Source organism: Eurosta solidaginis, chromosome 1 (assembly GCF_040869045.1).
Source record: "Eurosta solidaginis isolate ZX-2024a chromosome 1, ASM4086904v1, whole genome shotgun sequence".
NCBI classification, from domain to species: Eukaryota; Metazoa; Arthropoda; class Insecta; order Diptera; family Tephritidae; genus Eurosta; species Eurosta solidaginis.
Window position 1 is genome coordinate 25,659,709 of NC_090319.1, and position 18,570 is coordinate 25,678,278.

Below are 18,570 nucleotides of genomic sequence, written 5' to 3' on the forward strand. Positions count from 1 at the left end.
CATCAATATATGCTATACACGTAAGCAGTTGGTGAAATTTGAAGCTTCTAGCTGTTAAAATGGGGTAGAAATTGCGAAAAGTTTCTTATCTGAGCAATCGGTTGTATGAGATATATACTATATATATAACCGATCTCTATGATTTTTTCAGACAACAATATATGCTATATACGTAAGCAATCAGTGAAATTCGAAGCTTATAGCTGTTAAAATGGGGTAGAAATTGCGAAAAGTTTATTATCTGAACAATCGGTTGTATGAGATATATACTATATATACAACCGATCTCTATGATTCTTTCAGACAACAATATATGCTATATATGTAAGCAATCGGTGAAATTTGAAGCTTATAGCTGTTAAAATGGGGTAGAAATTGCGAAAAGTTTCTTATCTGAACAATCGGTTGTATGAGATATATACTATATATACAACCGATCTCTATGATTTTTTCAGACAACAATATATGCTATATAAGTAAATATTCGGTGAAATTTGAAGCTTCTAGCTGTTAAAATGGTGCTAAAATTTGCGAAAATATATATATATATACTATATATATATACTATATATACCACCATATATATACTATATATACCACCGATCTTTATGATTTTTTCAGACAACAATATATGCTATATACGTAAGCATTCGCTGAAATTTGAAGCCTCTAGCTCTTAAAATAGGGCAGTAATTACGAAAAGTTCCTTATCTGAACAATCGGTTGTGGGGGATATATACTATATATACGACCGATCTCATAAATTTTTTCAGGCAACAATATGTGCAATATACGAAAGTATATGGTGAAGTTTGAAGCTTCAATCTGTTAAATTGGGTAAGATATTATAAAAATCCTCTTTTTCTGAAAAATCGGTTGTATGGAGGATATATGCTATAGTGGTCCGATCCGGTCGGTTCCGACAAATGTCTAATCGGACACCCAAATACACCTGCTCACCAAATTTTATCAAGATATCTCAAAAATTGAGGGACTAGTTTGCATACAAACAGACAGACGGACAGACGGACAGACGGACATGGCTAAATCAACTCAGCTCTTCAACCTGATTATTTCGGTATACTTAATGGTGGGTCTATCTATTTTCCTTTAAGGACTTACAATTTTCGGTTTCGTGACGAAATTAATATACCATTTCATTTTCATGAAAGGTATAAAAACGGGACTGTCTTCGGCTGTGCCGAAGACTTCATACCTTTCATGAATGGGGTTGAACAATAATCTTATCCCGCTCGTAATCTCCGAATAATCGGATGTATAAGATAAGAAATATATAGTGAACAGATCTACATACCTTAACGATTTTTAAGATAAATATAAAATAAAAAACAGGTAGGTATTTTGTGTGAGGATGCAAAGTTTCAGGTTTTTTGTGGTCTGCGTGTAAAAACTATGACTACGAATCACGTATTTCAACAATATATGACGTAAACGTAACTATTTGATGAAATTTGATGAATTTTGAAGCTTCTAGCCGTAAAAAGGGGGCAAAAATTAGAGTTTATATGGGGTATATAATATATATACCACCGATCTCTATGATTTTTTCAGACAACAATATATGCTATATACGTAAGCATATGGTGAAATTTGAAGCGTCTAGCTGTTTAAACGGGGCAGAAATTGCGCACAGTTTCTTATCTGAACAATCGGTTGTATGAGATATATACTATATATACCACCGATCTCAATGATTTTTTCAGACAACAATATATGCTATATACGTAAGCATTTGGTGAAATTTGAAGCTTCTAGCTGTTAAAATGGGGAAGAAATTGCGCAAAGTTTCTTATCTGAACAATCGGTTGTATGAGATATCTAATCTAATATCTAATATCTAATCTAATATATATTATAAATGGGAAAGTTTGGATGTTAAGATGTTTGGATGTTTGGATGTTTAGATGTTTGGATGTTTGGATGTTTGGATGTTTGTCCAGACGTTTGTCTTTGTGACTCAATAACGCAAGAACGGCTGGACCGATTTGTATGAAATTTTGCACACATATAGCCAATAGTCTAGAAGGATCTACTAGCTATATATTTTTCAAAAGGGGCGTGGTCCCCGCCCCCTACGAACAGTTATAATTTAATTATTATATTTTTTCGTCTTTGCGACTGAATCACGCCAGAATGGCTACACGGATTTTGATGAAATTTGGGACACAGACAGTAGTCTACTAGCGAAATTTTTTTCGAACATGGAAAGAGGGGTGGGGGTCCCACGACCCCTTCGATAAATTATTTTTCATAATTTTTACACATTATAACTTTACGTATACTGGCCTTCACCAATATCACAGACTCAAGGGGTCAAATAAGTCGAGGGCTTACAAAGTAAGCAGTGACACCCTCCGCCCGCCCCCCTTTATCTCCCCCACTGGTGTAAAATCCATAAATTGTTATAACTCAATCTAAATTTTCTCCTAAATCAATAGTTTTTTGTATCTGGTACATACAGAACGAGATCTAGACAATTTTGGAGGAACGATCAGTGGTCCTCTCCTCTACTCCCGCCATCCGCCCTCCATCAATTGTTTTTATTAGCACGCTTTTATTAGCTTTACCTGTATGTTTCTATCTAACTTTTTATTCGCTCCAATGCGCCTGCTGCCTTATTAACATGGTTTTATAATTAGCTTCACCTTATTTGTAATCCCGTAAGGGTCATATCGAGACCCTTCCGGGATCATTTCTGGATGGTTTTCGGGATCGGTCCGGGATTACGCCGGGGTCATTTCGGGACTTTTTCGCGACTAATACGGGATCATTTGGGAACCCTTTCGGCATCATTTCTGGATGGTTTTCGGGATCCGTCCGGGATCCCATTAGGGTAATTTCAGGACTATTAGGGGATCATTTGGGAACCTTTCCGGCATCATTTCTGGATGGTTTTTGGGATTCGTCCGGGATCCCGTCGGGGTCATTTCGGGACTTTTTCTCGACTAATACGGGATCATTTGCGGGCCCTTTCGGCATCATTTCTAGATAGTTGTCGGGATCCGTTCGGGATCCCGTCAGGGTCTTTTCGGAACTATTAGGTGATCATTTGAGGACATTTCCGGCATCATTTCTGGATAGTTTTCGGGATCCTTTCGTGGTCCAGTCAGGGTCATTTCGGGACTTTTTCGGGATCATTTAGAGATGGCTTTCAGGATTCGTCCGGGAACCCGTCAGGGTAATTTCTGAACTTTTCCGAGACTATTTCGGGATAATTTTGGGACCTTCCCAAGATCATTTCTGGATGGATTTTGGGATCAGTCCGGGATGCCGTCAGGATCATTTTGGTATTAGGTGATCATTTGAGGAACTTTCCGGCATCACTTCTGGATGGTTATCGGTATCCGATCAGGATCCCCTCGGAATCATTGCGGGACTTTTTCGGGATCATTTGGGGTCCCTCCCAAGATCATTTCTGGATGGAGTTCGGGATCTGTCCGGGATCCCGTCAGGGTCATGTAGGGGTGCGTTCGAGATCCCGTCAGGGTCATTTCGGGACTTCTTCGGGAATATATCGGGATCATTTCTGGATGGTTTATGGGATCCGTCCATGACCCCTTAAGGGTCATTTCGGGACTATTAGGTGATCATTTGAGGACCTTTCCGGCGTCACTTCTGGATGATTTTCGGTATCCGTTCGGGATCCCGTCGGAATCGATGCGGGACTTTTACGGAATCATTTGGGATTCCTTCCGGCATCATTTCTGGATGGTTTTCGGGATTTGTCCGGGATCCCGTCGGGGTTATTTCGGGACCTTTTCGGGGCTAATACGGGATCATTTGGGGATCCTCTAGGGGTCGTTTCGTGACTTTTTCTGTATTATTTCGGGATCATTTTGGGACCCTTTCGGCATAATTTCTTGATGGTTTGCCGGATCCATCAGGGTCATTTCGGGACCATTTTGGGATCATTTGGGGACCCTTCCGAGATCAGTTCTGGATCCGTCCGGGATGCCGTAGGAGCCATTTCGGGATTTTTTGTTACTTTTCCGGGATAGTTTTTGGACCCTTCCGGGATCATTTCTGGATCTGTGCGGGATCCCATCTGGGTCAATTCCGGACTATTTCGGGATCATTTTGGAATCCTTCCGGAATCATTTCTATATGGTTTTCGCGATCCATCGTGGAGCCATTTCGGAACTTTTTCTGGAGTTAGTCGGGATAATTTAGGGACCCTTCCTAGATATTTTCTGGATGGTTTCTGAGATCCGTCCGGGAGCCCGTCAGGGTAATTTCGGAACTTTTTCGGGACTATTTCGGGATCAATTTGGTACCCTTCAGGCATCATTTCTGTGTGGTTATCTGGATAAGTCTAGAATCGTGTCGTTGTCATTTCGGGTTTTTTTGGGACTACTTCGGGAACTTTTGGAAACACTTCCGGGGCGTTTCTGGATGGTTTTCGGGATCCGTCCGCGATAGCGTCGGGGTCATTTCGTGGCTTTTTCTGGATAATTTCGTTATCATTTTGGGATCCTATCAGGTTATCAGCTCATAAAGTTCTTTTTTTTTACTCAATTACAAAAATAAAATGCATTAGACAGAAAAAAAATTTTAAACAGATAACTTTATAAGCAGGCTAACGTGAATAGCCCACATATTTCATTTTCTCCTTGCGGACGGGGCCGCGGGTAAAGGCTAGTATATATCATAAATGGGAAAGTTTGGATGTTTGGATGTTTGTCCAGACGTTTGTCTTTGTGACTCAATAACTCAAGAACGGCTGGACCGATTTGGATGAAATTTTGCACACATTTAGCCAATAGTCTAGAAGGATCTACTAGCTATATATTTTTCAAAAGGGGCGTGGTCCCCGCCCCCTATGAACAGTTATAATTTAATTATTATATTTTTTCGTCTTTGCGACTGAATCACGCCAGAATGGCTACACGGATTTTGATGAAATTTGGAACACAGACAGTAGTCTACTAGCGAAATTTTTTTCGAGCATGGAAAGAGGGGTGGGGGTCCCACGACCCCTTCGAGAAATTATTTTTCATAATTTTTACACATTATAACTTTACGTATACTGGCCTTCACCAATATCACAGACTCAAGGGGTCAAATAAGTCGAGGGCTTACAAAGTAAGCAGTGACACCCTCCGTCCGCCCCCCTTCATCGCCCCCTCTGGTGTAAAATCCATAAATTGTTATAACTCAATCTAAATTTTCTCCTAAATCAATAGTTTTTGGTATCTGGTACATACAGAACGAGATCTAGACAATTTTGGAAGAACGATCAGTGGTCCTCTCCTCTACTCCCGCCATCCGCCCTCCATCAATTGTTTTTATTAGCACGCTTTTATTAGCTTTACCTGTATGTTTCTATGTAACTTTTTATTCGCTCCAATGCGCCTGCTGCCTTATTAACATCTAATCTAATTCTAATCTAATCTAATATATATTATAAATGGGAAAGTTTGGATGTTAAGATGTTTGGATGTTTGGATGTTTGTCCAGACGTTTGTCTTTCTGACTCAATAACGCAAGAACGGCTGGACCGATTTGGATGAAATTTTGCACACATATAGCCAATAGTCTAGAAGGATCTACTAGCTATATATTTTTCAAAAGGGGCGTGGTCCCCGCCCCTAGGAACAGTTATAATTTAATTATTATATTTTTTCGTCTTTGCGACTGAATCACGCCAGAATGGCTACACGGATTTTGATGAAATTTGGGACACAGACAGTAGTCTACTAGCGAAATTTTTTTCGAGCATGGAAAGAGGGGTGGGGGTCCCACGACCCCTTCGAGAAATTATTTTTCATAATTTTTACACATTATAACTTTACGTATACTGGCCTTCACCAATATCACAGACTCAAGGGGTCAAATAAGTCGAGGGCTTACAAAGTAAGCAGTGACACCCTCCGCCCGTCCCCCTTTATCTCCCCCTCTGGTGTAAAATCCATAAATTGTTATAACTCAATCTAAATTTTCTCCTAAATCAATAGTTTTTGGTATCTGGTACATACAGAACGAGATCTAGACAATTTTGGAGGAACGATCAGTGGTCCTCTCCTCTACTCCCGCCATCCGCCCTCCATCAATTGTTTTTATTAGCACGCTTTTATTAGCTTTACCTGTATGTTTCTATGTAACTTTTTATTCGCTCCAATGCGCCTGCTGCCTTATTAACATGGTTTTATAATTAGCTTCACCTTATTTGTAATCCCGTAAGGGTCATATCGAGACCCTCCGGGATCATTTCTGGATGGTTTTCGGGATCGGTCCGGGATTACGCCGGGGTAATTTCGGGACTTTTTCGGGACTATTTCGGGATCATTTTGGGACCCTTCCGGGATCATTTCTGTATAGTTTTGGGGATCCGTCCGGGATCCCGTCGGGGTTATTTTGGGACATTTTCGGGACTATTCCGGAATCATTTCGGGACTATTTCGCGATCATTTGGGGACACTTCCGGCATCATTTCTGGATGGTTTTCGGAATCCGTCCGGGATCCCGTCAGGGTACTTTCGGGATCTTTTGCTTACCTTCGAGAGATAAATTCTTGATGGTTTCCGGGATCATTACGGGACTTTTTTGGGGTCAGTTTGGGTCCTTTCCGTAATCAATCCTGGATGGTTTTAGGGATCCGTCCGGGATCCCGTCGGGACCATTTCGGGGCTATTTCGGGATCATTAGGGGTATCTTCCGGCATCATTTCTGCATGGTTTTCGAGATCCGTCCGCGATCCGTTCAGGGTCATTTCGGGACTATTTCGGGATAATTTGGGGTACCTGCCTGCATCATTTCTGGATGGTTTTCGGTATCCGTCCGGGATCCCGTCGGTGTCATTTCGGGACCATTTGGGGTCCATTCCGGCATCATTTCTGGATGGTTTTCGGGATCCGTCCGGGATCCTGTCGGGGTCATTTTGGGACTTTTGCGGGATCATTTGGGGTCTCTTCCGGCATTATTTCTGGATGGTTTTCGGAATCCGTCCGGGATCCCGTTAATGTCATTTCGGGACTATTACGGCATCATTTGGGGTACCTTCCGGCATCATTTCTAGATGGTTTTCGGGATCCATCCGGGATCCCGTCAGGGTCATTTCGGAACTTTTTCTCGACTAATACAGGATCATTTGGGGAACCTTTCGGCATCATTTCTGGATGGTTTACGGGACCCGTCCGGGATCCCGTCGGCGTCATTTTGGGACTTTTGCGGGATCATTTGGGGTCTCTTCCGGCATCATTTCTGGATGGTTTACGGGATCCGTCCGGGATCCTGTCGGGGTCATTTTGGGACTTTTGCGGGATCATTTGGGGTCTCTTCCAGCATCATTTCTGGATGGTTTTCGGGATCCGTCCGGGATCCTGTGGGGGTCATTTTGAGACTTTTGCGGGATCATTTGGGGTCTCTTCCGGCATCATTTCTGGATGGTTTACAGGATCCGTCCGGGATTCTGTTGGGGTCATTTTGAGACTTTTGCGGGATCATTTGGGGTCTCTTCCGGCATCATTTCTGGATGGTTTTCGGGATCCGTCCGGGATCCTGTCGGGGTCATTTTGGGACTTTTGCGGGATCATTTGGGGTCTCTTCCGGCATCATTTCTGGATGGTTTACGGGATCCGTCCGGGATCCTGTCGGGGTCATTTTGGGCCTTTTGCGGGATCATTTGGGTTCTCTTCCGGCATCATTTTTGGATGGTTTACGGGATCCGTCCGGGATCCTGTCGGGGTCATTTTGGGACTTTTGCGGGATCATTTGGGGTCTCTCCCGGCATCATTTCTGGATGGTTTTCGGGATCCGTCCGGGATCCTGTCGGGGTCATTTTGGGACTTTTGCGGGATCATTTGGGGTCTCTTCCGGCATCATTTCTGGATGGTTTACGGGATCCGTCCGGGACCCTGTCGGGGTCATTTTGGGACTTTAGCGGGATCATTTGGGGTCTCCTCCGGCATCATTTCTGGATGGTTTTCGGGATCCATCCGGGTCATATTGGGACCTTTGCGGGATCATTTGGGGTCTCTTCCGGCATCATTTCTAGATGGTTTTCGGGATCCGTCCGGGATCCCGTCGATGTCATTTCGGGACTATTTCGGCATCATTTGGGGTACCTTCCGGTATCAATTCTAGATGGTTTTCGGGATCTTTCCGGGATCCCGTCGGAGTCATTTCGGAACTTTTTCTCGACTAATACAGGATCATTTGGGGACCCTTTCGGCATCATTTCTGGATAGTTTTAGGGATCCGTTCGGGATACCGACGGGGTCATATCGGGACCATTTGGGGTACCTACCGGCATCATTTCTGGATGGTTTACGGGATCCGTCCGGGACCCTGTCGGGGTCATTTTGGGACTTTAGCGGGATCATTTGAGGTCTCCTCCGGCATCATTTCTGGATGGTTTCCGGATTCGTCCGGGATTCCGTCGGCGTAATTTCGGGACTATTAGGGGGTTATTTGGGGACCTTTCCGGCATCATTTCTGGATAGTTTTAGGGATCCGTTCGGGATCCCGACGGGGTCATATCGGGACCATTTGGGGTACCTACCGGCATCATTTCTGGTTGATTTTCGGGATCCGTCCGGAATCCCGTCGGGATCATTTCGGGACTATTTCGGGATCATTTGGGTACCTACCTTCATCATTTCTGGATGATTTTCGGGATCCGTACGGGATCCCGTCGGGGTCATTTCAGGACTTTTTCGGGATCCGCCCGTGATCCCGGCGGGGTCCTTTCGGGACTATTTCGGGATCATTTGGGGTACCTAGATGGATAGTTTTCGGGATTCGTCCGGGATCCCGTCTGGATCATTTCAGGACTTTTTCGGGATCATTTGGGGTATCTTCCGGCCACTTTTCTAGATGGTTTTCGGTATCCGTCCGGGATACCGTCAGGGTAATTTCGGGACTATTTGGGGATAACTTGGGAACCTTTCCGGCATCATTTCTGGATAGTTTCCGGGATCCTTCGGGGATCCCGTCAGGGTCATTTCGGAACCCGCGACTAATGCGGGATCATTTGGGGACCCTTTCGCCATCATTTCCGGATGGTTTTCGTGATCCGTCCGGGATACCGTCAGGGTAATTTCGGGACTATTTGGGGATAACTTGGGAACCTTTCCGGCATCATTTCTGGATAGTTTCCGGGATCCGTCGGGAATCCCGTCAGGATCATTTCGAAACTATAAGGGGATCATTTCATTTTTCATCCTTCTTTAAGGGGATCATTTCGCCTTCCAACATCATTTCTGTATACTTTTGGGGATCCGTCCGGGATCCCGACGGGGTCATTTCTGGCCTATTTCGGGATCATTTTGGGGTACCAACCGGCATCATTTCTGGATGATCCGGGATCCGTCCGGGATCCCATAGGGGGAATTTCGGGAATTTTTCGGGATCATTTGGGGTCCCTTCCGGCATCATTTCTGGATCGTTTTCGGGATCCGTCCTTGATCCCGTCGGGTTTATTTTTTTACTTTTTCGGGAAAATGTTAGGGAATTTCGAGACTGTTCTTGAATCATTTGGGGATCCTTCAGGGATAATTTCTGGATGGTTTTCGGGATCCCGTCGGGGTAATTTAGGGACTTTTTCACGACTATTTCGGGGTCAGTTGCCCTTAAAGATCATTTCTGGGTGGTCTTCGGGATCCGTCCGGGATCCCGTCAGGGTTATTTCGCGCCTTTTCGGGACTATTTCGGGATCATTTTGGGACCCTTCCGGGATAATTTGTCTATGATTTTCGGGATCTGTTCGGGATCCCTTCGTAGTTTTTTCGCGACTTTATCTGGGATAAATTGCGGACCCTTTAGAGATCAATTCTGGATGGTTTTCGGTATCGGTCTGGGATCCCCTCAAGGTCATTTCGGGACCTTTTCGAGACTATTCCGGAATCATTTTGGGACCCCTCCGGCATAATTTCTGGGTGATTTTCGGGATCTGTCCGGGATCCCGACGGAGTTTTTTCGGGACTTTTTCCGGACTATTTCTGGATTATTTGCGGACGTTTCAGAGCTCAGTTCTGGATGATTTTCGGGATCTGTCCGGGATCCCGTCGGAGTTATTTCGGGGTAATTTTGGGACCCTTCCAGGATAATTTCTTCATGATTTTCGGGATGGGTCTGAGTTTTTCGTGACTTTCGGGACTATTTCGGGATCATTTGCGGAACCTTCAGAGATCAATTCTGGATGGTTTGTGGACTTTTCCGGGATCATTTTGGGATCCCTCCAGAGTCATTTCTGGATGGTTTTCGGGATCCCGTCAGGGTCATTTCGGGCCTTTTTCGTGACTACTATTTCGGAATCATTTGTCCGGGATCCCGTCAGGGTCATTTCGGGACTTTTCGTGACTACTTCGGGATTATTTTGGGACCCTTCCGGCATGATTTCTGGATAGTTTTCGAGATTTGTCCAGGATCCCGTCGGCATCATTTCGTGCTTATTTGGTGTCATTTAGGGACACTTCCGGGATCATTTTAGGTCTCTTCGAAACCGGTAATTCAGCACACATGGCCGTGGATTTACGGCAAATTATTCGTTATTAAAATTCGGTATGTTTTATCTTTAATATATCACAGCTTTTTCGTTCTATTTTTAAATGAATCCTGTAACGAACTATTACAACTATAATTAAAATTTTTGTAATATTTTAACCAACTAAATACCCGAAAAAGCAACACTGCTTTCATTTAAAAACTTCTTTTTGGTTTTAGCTAATTGTAGTTTCACTCCTTTGTTCTATGAGTAGTAATTCTTTCACCCCTGTCATATCAATTAATTTAACTTAGAAACAAAATGTATTTTTTTTTAATTCGAAAAAAGTGTATTGTACTATCCATGTAAGCGTGCCCATCAGCTCAGTTAGTTCTTTTTTTTTACTGTATTAAAAAATAAAATACATTGACAGAAAAAATTTTTAAACAGACAACTTGATAAGCAGGCTAACGTGAATAGCACATATATTTTATTTTCTCCTTGCGGACGGGGCCGCGGGTAAAGGCTAGTATATTATAAATGGGAAAGTTTGGATGTTAAGATGTTTGGATGTTTGGATGTTTGGATGTTTGGATGTTTGTCCAGACGTTTGTCTTTGTGACTCAATAACGCAAGAACGGCTGGACCGATTTGGATGAAATTTTGCACACATATAGCCAATAGTCTAGAAGGATCTACTAGCTATATATTTTTCAAAAGGGGCGTGGTCCCCGCCCCCTAGGAACAGTTATAATTTAATTATTATATTTTTTCGTCTTTGCGACTGAATCACGCCAGAATGGCTACACGGATTTTGATGAAATTTGGGACACAGACAGTAGTCTACTAGCGAAATTTTTTTCGAACATGGAAAGAGGGGTGGGGGTCCTACGACCCCTTCGAGAAATTATTTTTCATAATTTTTACACATTATAACTTTACGTATACTGGCATTCACCAAAATCACAGACTCAAAAGTCAAATAAGTCGAGGGCTTACAAAGTAAGCAGTGACACCCTCCGCCCGCCCCCCTTTATCTCCTCTCTGGTGTAAAATCCATAAATTGTTATAACTCAATCTAAATTTTCTCCTAAATCAATAGTTTTTGGTATCTGGTACATACAGAACGAGATCTAGACAATTTTGGAGGAACGATCAGTGGTCCTCTCCTCTACTCCCGCCATCCGCCCTCCATCAATTGTTTTTATTAGCACGCTTTTATTAGCTTTACCTGTATGTTTCTATCTAACTTTTTATTCGCTCCAATGCGCCTGCTGCCTTATTAACATGGTTTTATAATTAAAAAAAAAATAAATGTAAGGCGCGATAACCTCCGAAGAGATCTAAGGCCGAGCTTCTCTTCCAATTTGCGTCGTGCTCCTCTTGATTTTTCCCTGCAAATTGGCCGGACGGGACCTACATGTTTTATGCCGACTCCGAACGGCATCTGCAAGGCAGATGAGTTTTCACTGAGAGCTTTTCATGGCAGAAATACAATCGGAGCGCTTGCCAGACACTGCCGAGGGGCGACCCCGCTTAGAAAAATTTTCTTCTAATTGAAAAATCTTATTTCTAAAATTTTGATGTTGCTTTGCCCGGGAGTTGAACCCAGGGCATACGGTGTGATAGGCGGAGCACGCTACCATCACACCACGGTGGCCACGATTTATAATTAGCTTCACCTTATTTGTAATTCCGTAAGGGTCATATCGAGACCCTTCCGGGATCATTTCTGGATGGTTTTCGGGATCGGTCCGGGATTACGCCGGGGTAATTTTGGGACTTTTTCGGGACTATTTCGGGATCATTTTGGGACCCTTCCGGGATCATTTCTGTATAGTTTACGGGATCCGTCCGGGATCCCGTCGGGGTTATTTTGGAACATTTTCGGGACTATTCCGGAATCATTTCGGGACTATTTCGCGATCATTTGGGGACCCTTCCGGCATCATTTCTGGATGGTTTTCGGGATCCGTGCGGGATCTCGTCGGGGTCATATGGGGACTTTTTCGGGATCATTTGGGGGCTCTTCCAGCATCATTTCTGGATGGTTTTCGGGATCCGTCCGGGATATCGTCGGGGTCATTTAGGGACTTTTTCGGGATCATTTGGGGGCTCTTCCGGCATCATTTCTGGATGGTTTTCGGGATCCGTCTGGGATCTCGTCGGGGTCATTTGGGGACTTTTTCGGGATCATTTTGGGGCTCATCCGGCATCATTTCTGGATGGTTTTTGGGATCCGTCCGGGATCCCGTCGGGGTCATTTCGGGACTTTTTCGCGACTAATACGGGATCATTTGGGAACCCTTTCGGCATCATTTCTGGATGGTTTTCGGGATCCGTCCGGGATCCCGTCGGGGTCATTTCGGGACTTTTTCGCGACTAACACGGGACTATTTGGGAACCCTTTCGGCATCATTGCTGGATGGTTTTCGGGATCCGTCCGGGATCCCATTAGGGTAATTTCGGGACTATTAGGGGATCATTTGGGAACCTTTCCGGCATCATTTTTGGATAATTTTCGGGATCCGTCCGGGATGCCGACGAGGTCATTTCGGGACTATTTCGGGATCATTTGGGATACCTACCGGCATCATTTCTGGATGGTTTTTGGGATTCGTCCGGGATCCCGTCGTGGTCCTTTCGGGACTTTTTTTCGACTAATACGGGATCATTTGCGGACCCTTTTGGCATCATTTCTGGATAGTTGTCGGGATTCCGTCACGGTCATTTCGGGACTATTAGGGGATCATTTGAGGACCTTTCCGGCATCATTTCTGTATTGTTTTCGCAATCCTTTCGGGATCCCGTCAGGGTCATTTTGGGACTTTTTCGTGGCTAATACGGGATCATTTGGGGATCCTCTAGGGGTCGTTTCGTGACTTTTTCTGTTTTATTTCGGGATCATTTGGGGACCCTTCCGGCATAATTTCTTGATGGTTTGCCGGATCCATCAGGGTCATTTCGGGACCATTTTGGGATCATTTGGGGACCCTTCCGAGATCATTTCTGGATCCGTCCGGGATGCCGTAGGAGCCATTTCGGGATTTTTTGTTACTTTTCCGGGATAGTTTTTGGACCCTTCTGGTATCATTTCTGGATCTGTGCGGGATCCCATCTGGGTCATTTCCGGACTATTTCGGAATCATTTTGGGATCCTTCCGGAATCATTTCTGTATGGTTTTCGCGATCCGTAGTTGATTCCCTCGGAGCCATTTCGGAACCTTTTCTGGAGTATGTCGGGGTCATTTGGGGACTTTTTCGGGATCATTTGGGGCTCTTCCGGCATCATTTCTAAATGGTTTTCGGGATCCGTGCGGGATATCGTCGGGGTCATTTGGGGACTTTTTCGGGATCATTTGGGGGCTCTTCCGGCATCATTTCCGGATGGTTTTCGGGATCTGTCCGGGATATCGTCGAGGTCATTTGGGGACTTTTTCGGGATCATTTGGGGGCTCTTCCGGCATCATTTCTGGATGGTTTTCGGGATCCGTCCTGGATCCCATCAGGGTAATTTCGGGACTATTAGGGGATCATTTGTGGACCTTTCCGACATCATTTCTGGATAATTTTCGGTATCCGTCCGGAATGCCGCCGAAGTCATTTCGGGATTATTTCGGGATCATTTGGGATACCTACCGGCATCATTTCTCGTAAAAAAAGGCCGTCAGGGCCTTTACGGAACTATTGGGAGATCATTTGAGGACCTTTCCGGCATCATTTCTGGTTAGTTTTCGGGATCCTTTCCGGGCCCCATCAGGGTCATTTCGGGACTTTTTCGGCATCATTTAAGATTGGTTTTCAGGATTCGTCCGGGATCCGTCAGGGTAATTTCTGGACTTTTCCCAGACTATTTCGGGATAATTTTGGGACCCTCCCAAGATCTTTCTGGATGGATTTCGGGATCTGTCCGGGATGCCGTCAGGGTAATTTTGGGACTATTAGGTGATCATTTGAGGACCTTTTCGGCATCACTTCTGCATGGTTTTCGGTATCCGCTCAGGATCCCGTCAGAATTATTGCGGGACTTTTTCGGGATCATTTGGTGTCCCTTCCGGCATCATTTCTGGATGGATTTTGGGATTCGTCCGGCATCCCGTCGGGTTCATTTCGGGACTTTTTCTCGACTAATACGGGATCATTTGCGGGCCCTTTCGGCATCATTTCTAGATAGTTGTCGGGATCCATTCGGGATCCCGTCAGGGTCTTTTCGGAACTATTAGGTGATCATTTGAGGACATTTCCGGCATCATTTCTGGATAGTTTTTGGGATCCTTTCGGGGTCCAGTCAGGGTCATTTCGGGGCTTTTCCGAGACTATTTCGGGATCATTTTGGGACCTTCCCAAGATCATTTTTGTATGGATTTCGGGATTTGTCCGGGATGCCCTCAGGGACATTTTGGGACTATTAGGTCAGCATTTGAGGACCGTTCCGGCATCACTTCTGGATGGTTTTCGGTATCCGTTCAGATTCCCGTCGGAATAATTGCGGGACTTTTTCGGGATCATTGAGGTCCCTTCCGACATCATTTCTGGATGGTTTTTGGGATTCGTCTGGGATCCCGTCGGGTTCATTTCGGGACTTTTTCTCGACTAATACGGGATGATTTGGGAACCCTTTCGGCATCATTTCTGGATGGTTTTCGGGATTCGTTCGGGATCCCATCAGGGTAATTGCGGGACTATTAGGGGATAATCTGGGGACCTTTCCGGCATCATTTCTGGATAATTTTCGGGATCCGTCCGGGATGCCGACGAGGTTATTTCGGGACTATTTCGGGATCATACCTACCGGCATCATTTCTGGATGGTTTTTGGGATTCGTCCGCGATCCCGTCGGGGTCATTTCGGGACTTTTTCTCGACTAATACGGGATCATTTGCGGACCCTTTCGGCATCATTTCTGGATAGTTGTCGGGATCCGTTCGTGATCCCGTCACGGTCATTTCGGGACTATTAGGGGATCATTTGAGTACCTTTCCGGCATCATTTCTGGATAGTTTTCGGAATCCTTTCGGGATCCCGTCAGGGTCATTTCGGGACTTTTTCGAGATCATTTAAGGATGGCTTTCAGGAGTCGTCCGGGAACCCGTCAGGGTAATTTCTGGACTTTTCCGAGACTATTTCGGGATCATTTTGGGACCTTCCCAAGATCATTTCTGGATGGATTTCGGGATCTGTCCGGGATGCCGTCAAGGTCATTTTGGGACTATTAGGTGATCATTTGAGGACCTTTCCGGCATCACTTCTGGATGGTTTTCGGTATCCGTTCAGGATCCCGTCGGAATCATTGCGAGACTTTTTCGGAATCATTTGGGATCCCTTCCGGCATCATTTCTGGATGATTTCGGGATTTGTCCGGGATCCCGTCGGGGTTATTTCGGGACCTTTTCGGGGCTAATACGGGATCATTTGAAGATCCTCTAGGGGTCGTTTCGTGACTTTTTCTGTATTATTTCGGGATCATTTGGGGACCCTTCCGGCATAATTTCTTGATGGTTTGCCGGATCCATCAGGGTAATTTCGGGACCATTTTGGGATCATTTGGGTACCTTTCCGAGATCATTTCTGGATCCGTCCGGGATGCCGTAGGAGCCATTTCGGGATTTTTTGTTACTTTTCCGGGATAGTTTTTGGACCCTTCCGGGATCATTTCTGGATCTGTGCGGGATCTCATCTGGGTCATTTCCGGACTATTTCGGGAATATTTTGGGATCCTTCCGGAAACATTTCTGTATGGTTTTCGCGATCCGTCGTGGATCCCCTCGGAGCCATTTCGGAACTTTTTCTGGAGTATGTCGAAGTCATTTGGGGACTTTTTCGGGATCATTTGGGGGCTCTTCCGGCATCATTTCTGGATGGTTTTCGGGATCCGTCCGGGATCCCGTCGGGGTCATTTCGGGACTCTCTCGCGACTAATACGGGATCATTTGGGAACCCTTTCGGCATCATTTCTGGATGGTTTTCGGGATCCGTCCGGGATCCGGACGGGGTCATTTCGGGACTATTTCGGGATCATTTGGGGTACCTACCGGCATCATTTCTGGATGGTTTTCGGTATCCGTCCGGGATCTCGTCGGGGTCATTTGGGGACCTTTTCGGGATTATTTGGGGGCTCTTCCGGCATTATTTCTGGATGGTTTTCGGGGTCCGTCCGGGATCCCGTCGGGGTCATTTCGGGACTCTCTCGCGACTAATACGGGATCATTTGGGAACCCTTTCGGCATCATTTCTGGATGGTTTTCGGGATCCGTCCGGGATCCCATCATGGTAATTTCGGGACTATTAGGGGATCATTTGGGGACCTTTCCGGCATCATTTCTGGATAATTTTCCGAATCCGTCCGGGATGCCGACGAGGTCATTTCGGGACTATTTCGGGATCATTTGGGATACCTACCGGCATCATTTCTGGATGGGTTTTGGGATTCGTCCGGGATCCCGTCGGGGTCATTTCGGGACTTTTTCTCGACTAATACGGGATCATTTGCAGACCCTTTCGGCATCATTTCTGGATAGTTGTTCGGAACCTTTTCGGGATCATTTTGGAACACCTTAAGGGATCATTTCTGTGTGGTTCTCTGGATACGTCTAGAATCGTGTCGTTGTCATTTCGGGTTTTTTTGTGACTATTCCGGGAACTTTTGGAGACCCTTCCGGGGCATTTCTGGATGGTTTTCGGGATCCGTCCGGGATCCTGTCGGGGTCATTTTGGGACTTTTGCGGGATCATTTGGGGTCTCTTCCGGCATCATTTCTGGATGGTTTTCGGGATTCGTCCGGGACCCGTCGGGGTCATTTTAGGACTTTTTCGTGATCATTTCGGGTACCTTCCGGCATCACTTCTAGATGGTTTTCGGGATCCCGTCAGGGTCATTTCGTAGCTTTTTCTGGATAATTTCGGGATCATTTGGGATCCTATCAGGTTATCAGCTCATTCAGTTCTTTTGTTTACTCAATTACAAAAATAAAAAGCATTAGACAGAAAACAAAATTTTAAACAGATAACTTGATAAGCAGGCTAACGCGAATAACCCATATATTTAAATTTCTCCTTGCGGACGGGGCCGCGGGTAAAGGCTAGTATACTATATATACCACCTGTATCTATGATTTTCTCAGACAACAATATATGCTATACATGTAAGCATTTGGTGAAATTTGAACATATCTAAAGGATTTTTAAGATAAATATAAAATAAAAAATAGGTAGGTAATCTGTGTGAGGATGCAAAGCTTCACGTTTTTTGTGGTCTGCATGTAAAAACTATGACTACAAATCACGTCTTTCAAAAATATATGACGTAAACGTAACTATTTGATGAAATTTGATGAATTTTGAAGCTTCTAGCCGTAAAAAAGGGGCAAAAATGACAGTTTATAAGAAGTATATAATATATATACCACCGATCTCTATGATTTTTTCAGACAACAATATATGCTATATACGTAAGCATTTTGTGAAATTTGAAGCTTCTAGCTGTTAAAACGGGGCAGAAATTGCGCAAAGTTTCTTACCTGAACAATCGGTTGTATGAGATATATACTATGTATACCACCGATCTCAATGATTTTTTCAGACATCAATATATGCTATACACGTAAGCAGTTGGTGAAATTTGAAGCTTATAGCTGTTAAAATGAGGCCGAAATCGCAAAAAAAATATATATATACTATATATATACTATATATACCATCATATATATATTATATATATCACCGATCTCTATGATTTTTTGACACAACAATACATACTATATACGTAAGCAATCGGTGAAATTTGAAGCTTATAGCTGTTAAAATGGGGTAGAAATTGCGAAAAGTTTCTTATCTGAACAATCGGTTGTATGAGATATATACTATATATACAACCGATCTCTATGATTTTTTCAGACAACAATATATGCTATATACGTAAGCAATCGGTGAAATTTGAAGCTTATAGCTGTTAAAATGGGATAGAAATTGCCAAAAGTTTCTTATCTGAACAATCGGTTGTATGAGATATATACTATATATACAACCGATCTCTATGATTTTTTCAGACAACAATATATGCTATATACGTAAGTATTCTGTGAAATTTGAAGCTTCTAGCTGTTAAAATGGGGCTAAAATTTGCGAATA

The 18,570-nt window shown here is 44.3% G+C and overlaps 1 protein-coding gene across 3 annotated transcripts in view; it reads left to right on the forward strand.

Annotated features, from left to right (window-relative positions):
- The window catches only part of LOC137238925 (uncharacterized), a 53,078-nt gene that overhangs the window by 33,226 nt on the left and 1,282 nt on the right, over positions 1-18,570 (forward strand). The window contains exon 2 of one of the 3 annotated variants that reach the window (XM_067763949.1): positions 1,116-1,175. The exons of the other annotated variants lie outside the window; for them this stretch is intronic. The gene's annotated coding sequence lies outside the window, so the exon portion shown is untranslated. Of the gene's footprint in view, positions 1-1,115; positions 1,176-18,570 lie in introns of those variants that run through there. 3 annotated transcript variants of the gene reach the window in all.